Genomic DNA, 8,453 nt, shown 5'->3' with positions numbered 1-8,453 from the left:
AGTCTCGACTCCCTTACAGGTCTGAGTCTTGGTCTCGACTCCTCACAGGTCTGAGTCTTGGTCTTAAGCCCTCACAGGTGTGAGTCTTGGTCTCGACTCGAGACATCATCTACCCCTTGTTACCTGGTGGAGGTTGGTAGGGGCTGATTCCTATCCCAGCTACTTTGTGTGCGGGGCGGTGGGGTGGGTACTCAATAAGCCTCTGTATGTTTTCGGACTGTGGGAGGAATCCGGAGTGCCCAGTCTACCCATACAAACTCAATACAAACCAGAGATTCATTCAAGCCGTGTGCCACTCTTCCACTGCATCGCCACAACTGGTAACCATTTTTACCTATTGTTAAAAGAAGCAACACAACGAAAGACCTTTTCCTTTGCTTCACCTGTTCCCTTTCTCACTCGCGTGTTCCTGATTTCTTATTGTTCTTTCCTGCTTTTCAGCTATGTAAATCACAGTGGAACGCCGCTCCATCTGCCTGTCTCCGTCCCGACACAATCAGATCAGAATTGTTCTCCACTGGATCAGAGTGTTCTTTGGCTCTGTGTTCCGGATAAAAGGAAGCCTCAACATTCTCTGATCTGCGGCGCTGAAAAATCACGGCTAAAGTTAATGAAGCTGTCGGCGCTTCCGCTTGATAATAGTCATATCAAAAACCCTGTCTTCAGATCCCTGGATTGTATCAGGTTCAAGAGAAGCCCAGCTGGCCCACCAGTGCTGTACATGGGCTCTCAAACAAAGGGCCCCAGTGGGTGCAGGTTAGTTTGAACCACGGTGCCATCACTGCATCTGTGGGCTGCTGCTTAAACCTGCATCATCTGTGGCCCTGCGAGGACCTCCATTTAAACTGTTCTCCTCGCTGCACTTCCCCCTCCCAAATGCACCCACCCTCTGTTTTGCTGACTTGTCCCACATTAAGTTTTGGAGTTTTTACAAGCCATTGATTAAATCTTTGCATAAAAGCCGCTTAGCTAAAGTTCCCACGGCGATAAAGAGATGATGCATAACTACGTGACAATAAAATGTTACTGCCGCGTGCGCACTCTCCCCTTGACGTCTATTAAACTCACACTGGCAGAAAAATGTTTAACTTTTTCTTCAACTCATTTGGAGAGCGCCAGGTCTGCGTGATAAACCTCAGGAAGGTTGCCATTTTGGCATCATTCCTCTCCACCGGGGGGCGTGCTTCCCAGGTCTGCCCCGTCCTGGTCGCTCCATGTTCACGACCATGACTTCAAGTAGAGTGGAGTCGTTCTAGATGGACGACCAAGCTTTTCACCCGAAAGAGAAAACTCATTCCATCTGCTTTTATCTTATTCTTTCCTTTTCCAAAAGAGTGGTTTTCTAGTTTGACATATTTCGCCAGTTTCAGTTGAATTTTTGATCGACAGTTGAATAGTTTTTAGCCAACGTTTTATCAGTAGTTCCCTAACTGGGAGAGGAAATGTAGAACTGGTTAGTGTCTGATCTGTAAATGAATGTTTCAAAACATGATGCATTGTCCTTGAACGCATCATTATACAGTGGTACCTCAGTTTTCGAACGTTTCGAAATTTCTAGATTTTTTTGCTTCTGATTTTGAATAAAAATCCAGAACTTGAACACCCCCGAGTCTGGGACAGAGCGTGACTTGGTTTATGACTTTGTCACAGCCAAACTGCACAGAAGCGCACATTCAGAGCTGGACACGCACCGGGCACCTCTTCACTTCTGGAGAGACCTCACTCACTCGGCAACCCCTCCCACATGCAGCGGCCACACACATAGAGGAACAGCCACCTGCAGCAGACACTCGACATTCACTCCTACAAAAGACTGTTTTAAGGCTTGGAACGCATTATTGCTTTTTCCATTCATTGTAATTGAAAAAATCCATTCACATTTCGAATAAATCGGTTCTCGAACGGCCGTCTGGAACGGATTGTGGTCGAGAACCGAGGTTCCACTGTAGTTTCTCCCCTTGAAGCAGGAAATAAGTTACGTCACAAACCCCCCTCCGTCTGTTCAATTTGGTTTGCACTGCTTCCTGCTCCCGCCTTTTCCTCTGCCTCTCTTCCAGGATTGGGGGTCTTTTTCCCGCCACAGAGACACACACACACCTGAAGCCAATCCCGCAATCAACCCCACTCACTACTTGAACGCTGGCCACACACAACTGGCTCCAGTTCGTCACATGTGTTCTCCCTGGTATGACCCTCCGTGTTCATCTCAACATCCTGAATGACTCGTCTTTGGAACATGGACATTTTGCCATGCGCTTTCTGTGTGAGTTTTTGCTGAATGATCTTTTTTGTTTTCCACTGTGTCTGTGCCTGATAGCCTGGTTCCTCTTCCCCCAGTCCTGTGCGTTTTCCTCATTTCCCTGGATTTGTCATGCGCTCATGGACGCTTGTTGACTCTATTCAGTTGTTCTGCTTTTGTTGGTTACGTTGAGTTTTGGAATTGCCTTGGTTTCTCCTACCTCCTTTTTTAGTGTGTAGTAGTGCAGAGTGTTTCTGTTTGTATTTTTGACTCCATCTACATTGAGAATTAGTATTAGAAGTGAGCTCAGTTAAACCGCTGAACTCAATCTCCAGTCCCTGTCTGCTGCATGTGGCTCTCCAGACTATGTTCCTCACATAACTGAGTGCTAAGGTCCATTTATGCTTCCTTTACGTACAAAATTGTACCCATCCGTTTCAAACAATGTCACTGATCACATGCTTCCTTGCTGTCCGCCAGTAAGTCCACCAGGGGGAGCAGCCAAGACTCAAAAGTTTATGACAATGACAAACTCTAAAACCAATATGGCGACTGTGAAAGAAGTATTGATCATGTACCTATTTTCGTAAAGAGGAAACGGAGGCAGCGCTGTAGGAGTCAGTGGTCGGTGAGGCTGTTAAATATGTTGCGACCGGAAGACGGAGAATTTCAACCATTACGTTTTCTTCGTGTCTCATCAGAACTTCGTATCTGGTAGTCACAGCAACACTGCCCCCCATGGCTTCTGGTGGTACTGCACCGTTTGGTCCGTATCCATAAGCTTTGCGGAAATACAGACAAAATGGAATCAGAGCACGTGTCGTAATGTTGAACATAAATGGGTGAGTAGATCTTCATAGATTATCTTAGTTTTTAGGTCATATTTTTTGATGAATAGAAGCATGAGTTTTTTTTTGTTGTTGATCACGTGTTCAGTTTACACACAATTAATCTTGAATAAAAGAAATGTGTGCTAAATATTTCCAACAAAATATGATTCCTCTGAAATAATGAAGAAAAAAAAACAGAAGCTAAATCGAGCAGAAGATCATAGGTTCAAATTCCATTTGAATTACTGAGTTTCTAGACATATATTTATTAAAATATGACAAAGACACACTAGCAATAGCAGGTATATGAACTTCAAATATGAGAAAATCGCCAAGTAATTTCTTTAGTTACAGAGCTTATGCACTGAAGTGGAACATTAGCGTGTCGGGCAGCCATGACTGCGAGTCCATTCCAACGCCCGACTTCAAGCAGCCAAACTATCGGATGTCTTTTTAAGCATGTTTGCATTTAATTCTTCTCTAATAGCCGGCGCGTGCAGCAGCTCACTCCTGCAGGTGTCAGACGGAGGCAGGGCCGCGGAGCTATCAGCAAGAAATACGAGCTGTGAGCCGGAGCTGTAGCACCATTACCGCCAGCTTCTTACTGTTGCTTTCATCTGTTAGCTCTATCTCAATGGTCATCTGGGGAACCTGCACTGCCATCAAATTGGAGTCGGGCAGGAGGAGGAAGCAGACTATTACGGAAGGTGTGCACGGGGAGGGGAAGCACGGCGCGGCGTCCAGAGTGAGAAATGCACTTCTGCGGGCTTTCACTGCGTCGCTGTGAATTACGAGACGGAAAGCGAGGGAGTGTGGCTGCATAACAAAGCAAATGGCCTGCTTTGTTCGGAAGAAACCTCGTAGCTGGAGGCCACGGAGAAAAGCCGGCGTGTAGCACTTTGTTTAGCCACAGTCTCTTTGGGTGACTGGTCATTTTATTGACCATTAGAGCCGATGGATTTCCGCCTCCTTCCATGGTCTATCAAGGTTTTCTTTATCCATGCCAGAACTTCATTAAACGTATAGAAATGAATAACTAAAAACGGAGGAAGGGCAAATATCGGATATTCTTTCTTTACTGGGAAAGCTTTTTAGCTTTGCCCACTGCCAACGCAGGAAGAGGAGGGGCCTGAATGTAGTGACTCGGTGAGGCTGGAGGTTGTTGCTGTACGAGCGTTCCACTTCAATTCGGAGGCTGGAGACGTCGTCTCATTACAGAGCTGCAGTTAACCTCTGTCTTACTCACTGTTAGCAGAGGCTTCCCCGACCGTGACCACGTTATAAAGCAGTGATCCGAGCCTCTGTTATCACCTGCGTTTGCTGCTTAATTAAACTTGCCATATTGTTAGAAACGCATCCTGTGTGTGGTTAGTGGCTGCAAGAAGAACAAGAAATTCTTCCTCACCGGTTTTAGCATTGACTGCTATTTGATTCTTCCTGAGACTGGACATTTAAAAACGCCCAGCTATTGGTGAGACACTTAGCTTCCGCACCAGTGAAGACTGATTCATACATTCACAACTCGACGTTGTGTGGTTCCCGAGCTAAAGTGTTGTTCATTCATGTCGATTCACATATTTATACCTTAAGTTGAATGGCTGCTCAGGCGGTAGCATGCTCTGACAGCACTATGGTCTAGCTGTGTTCCATAGGACCACAAACTTGGCATCCAGATTTCCGGACGTACCATGTGAGGCCAGGGTTTACCCTTGAGCCAGGTGATGATCACGCCTGGATCACTGCCCCAGTTCGATAGTCTCAGTCGCTCCACGACCAAATCCAAGCTGTTTTTTTTCTAGGGATAGCTATCGGTATCGGCTCAGATCCTGGCCGATACGGCTGGACAGAGACCTGTCGGATCTTATCCCTAAGCCCTCAAATCCTCCTTTGCCGTAATGCCCCTTTTATTTTCCGATGGTGCATCAGATAAGTTGTGTAGACTAGTGTTTGCACTTTTATTTATGCTGTAAAAACGTTACTTTTTGGCTAGTCGAAGGTATGGTATCGGGATTGATACCATAAGGCAGACCCAGCCGACCGTATGCTATCCAGGATATTGGTATCCAGCCACCCCTATTCTTCTAAAGGTTACAATCTGTTTTGTGGGCTGCTGTCTCCCAGGTTTCTAAGAGAAATTTCTAATTCATTCCCGAATCTGTCGATTACAAACCATGCAGGTGAGAACCGTGGAGACTCAATGCGGCACACGACTCAAGCCAAGTCATTTTCCATGCAGTTCTTAACTTTATTTTTTTTCTGAACCTGTAAACTCATGGTTCCCGAGGCAGCATTTTATCTGCCAGGCTTCAGCGCCACACATTTTCCCAAAGCAGAGTTGACAGTGTATAATGGTGTGGAGGTGGACAGATCACTCTTCCCATCTGACAGTGTGAATTCCGCTAAAATGCACTTGATGTTCCACCACTAATGTCATGCACCGGCTGTCGGCCACTCGGGCCTCCAGAGGGTCGATACATATTTGCACCATTTAGGTGTGATTGATTCGCCACTGAAGGTACGCCCACCTCAGTCCCAGATTTTTATCAGCGGGGCCCAGAGAGCTTGTTGGTTTTATGAATAGATCTGATATGCATCGGTCAATAATATAGATTCAGACATTTCCACTCCGGAGACCAGTTAGGGGAACGGTCTGCTGGGTCTGCCGTATTAAAATGAGTCTGAGGCAGGCGAGGGCTCAGGTCAATTCAAAAAGGTCCCTTTAAAAGTATACACTGGCACATTATTATTATTATTTTATATTATTATTACATTATATTATTTATTAGTTTATTATTTAGTTAGAGAAATATCATCTAGTGTTTTAGAGCTGGATCAGAGGTGAGCAAGGTGCGGCCTGGGGGCCACATGCGGCACGTCTATTGTTCAGTGGGGTTTTTTTTGGTCCTTTTTTTCCCTGAGAAGTTTGATTCTTTTACAAAATAATGCTCATTTAAACGGCAATATATTAAACAGTCAATATAATAAAAATATATAAATATAAAGTACGTCACACCGAGATGCATATTTAAATATTTCACCCTGTTCTCTTATTCATCACTCAAAAGAGAAGGTATTCATGAGTTACTGTATATGGAGGATCATAAAATAGAAAATTTATTTAAAAAAAAAACAAAATAAAAATGAATAATGAGAAGCCTTTGATGTCACTGCATAATTACACTCTTCTTTTCTTCTTTTATAATATTTAACTTAGGAAATTTAGGTCACACTCTTCTGTGTTTTGGTTTGACGGCCCCTAAAATTAGTCATGCCATTTGAGGAGGTCCCTTTGAGGCCCCTCTCCTGGGTGATTCATAATACAATTGTAACTATTTACATTTCAAAATTGTGTGCGATAATATGCTGCTTTTTATAAAAGCTGCTTGGGCATCTTCTTAGCTTCCAAGTGAGGTTCTTTGGACCATGTCTTCAAGGGGCCTGTATTCCTGGGAGAGGGTTGTTGGCTAAATGGTAGGCGAAAGACTATGAGAAACCATTAATACCACTTTTGTACAATAGATTTGAAAAACTAGAAAGGCACTGGGGCAGTGGATACCTCCGGCAAGCTTCTCATTTACACCCAGTGCTTTTGCTCTATGTGTATTTTATCTATACAAAGTGTGCTAATATGATTCAGAGAGCAATGTCCTCAACTGTGTGGCAGGTGGCGGTAGCATTATGGAGCTCCAATAATGACCACGTAGCGGATGTGAGGAAGAGGCCGTGCATCTGCGAATGAATAAGGAAAATGTAGATTTACTTCAGTGAATGTATGCTATGCTTTTTAAAGTTTTCTGGCTTGTGTTTCGGTCTCCACTGTGCTGTCCCTCCAGCTAAAGCAAACTACCTCTACAGGCCTTTTTCATTCATCAGCCACATTGAATTTGGATTCTGTTCGATTTAATAGGATAAAATGATTTCTATTCTGTTCAACGCTCACTTGTGTGAGGTCTGGAGAAACGTCCTCTTGCTAGTGTCATAACCAAACCTCAAATTGTCATTCACAAGCCGAGCGATTTCCCTGCGACTCCTCCAGACAATGGAACAATTAATTCAATGGTGCTTTTTGAATTATTAATCGGCTATATATTCCATATGGGAGTCGTCATGCATGAAATATTCAAATGCACATTTTAGCCCTGAGCTGTTGTGATATAGGTTCATAACAACCTGTGAAAGTCATTTTTTCCCTCCAATCTTTTCTCTCATAAACCACCAAAAACCGAGCGCTACAAACGCATAGCTACGATAAATGGATGTGATCGGTAGAAAGTCTACGTCTTATTTCTGTAACAACACCAGAAGAAATCTATTAAAGTGCCAAGGCTATAACGTGGAAATGGCTTGAAAGTGTTAGAACTGCTCAACAATTCCCACTAGTGCGCCGTGGAAGCACTTAGCAAAAACGATTACCTAGCAACAGGCCGCTATTATTGATCTGGAGCTGAGCATTAGCCGTGTAGTGCGCCGACATTCCACTAGGCAGAGAGGACCACAGGTTTCAAACACGATGCCTCACAGCAGCATCATCATCTCTGACCGGACTCTGACTCCTGAGACTCTGATTCATACTTGTCATTGACTCTCTGATCATCTCCACCTGGTCTGCACTCTCTTCTTCACCTCCATTTCTGTAATGTACCATGACATGACCGTTGTATCATGAACCCCAAATACTGTGTTTTGACCAACGGAATGCGTTGTCTTGAGTCATGACTTGTAGAAGTTGAGCTGTGGAGCTACTTGCACTGTAGTACCATGACCCAAGCTGTGGCCCAAGTGCAGAGCTTCCTCTTAGTAGAACAAGGTGAAGCAGCCAGTAAGAAAACCAGCTGCAAACTAAGGTTCTGGGGTGGAAGGTCCAGAAGGCTACCAGTGACCGAGGTGGCTTCCCACTGTCGATCAAGTGGCATGGAATAAAGTCAGTCTCCGAAGGGCGGAACTAAGGTTAGTGCAAAGTCAATATGGCAGATCAGACAATCGTACTTTATCAGTGTATTAGAAGTCAAAAATGATTGTGTCTGGGTCAGTTGGATGCCTCAGAAGAGCTAGCATCTTGTTGTGGCGTTGTGGATGCCAGCGACCGCTGCCTCAAGCTTTGTCTGGTGGATGAATTTTCCCTCCCTTCATACATCACAAATCTGGGCTCTGATTGGTTGGAGTTCTTTTTTTCCGTCGTCCACGTTTGATGGGACAAGTGTCGCCTGAAAAGTGCGGTCTGAAACCACAAACGTGTTGCGTCCCACGCTGCCATATAGTAGCGTGACATGATGTCGCAGCTCTCTAATGACTTTGAATGAGCCTTTGGATAAAGGGTGTGGAGCTCCGTCATCTGAGAGAGACTCAAAGCAGAACCACTGCTTCTCTACATCAAGGGAATCCAA

This window comes from Synchiropus splendidus, chromosome 17 (genome assembly GCF_027744825.2).
Source record: "Synchiropus splendidus isolate RoL2022-P1 chromosome 17, RoL_Sspl_1.0, whole genome shotgun sequence".
Lineage (NCBI taxonomy): Eukaryota > Metazoa > Chordata > Actinopteri > Syngnathiformes > Callionymidae > Synchiropus > Synchiropus splendidus.
Note: the sequence above shows the minus strand (reverse complement) of the source record.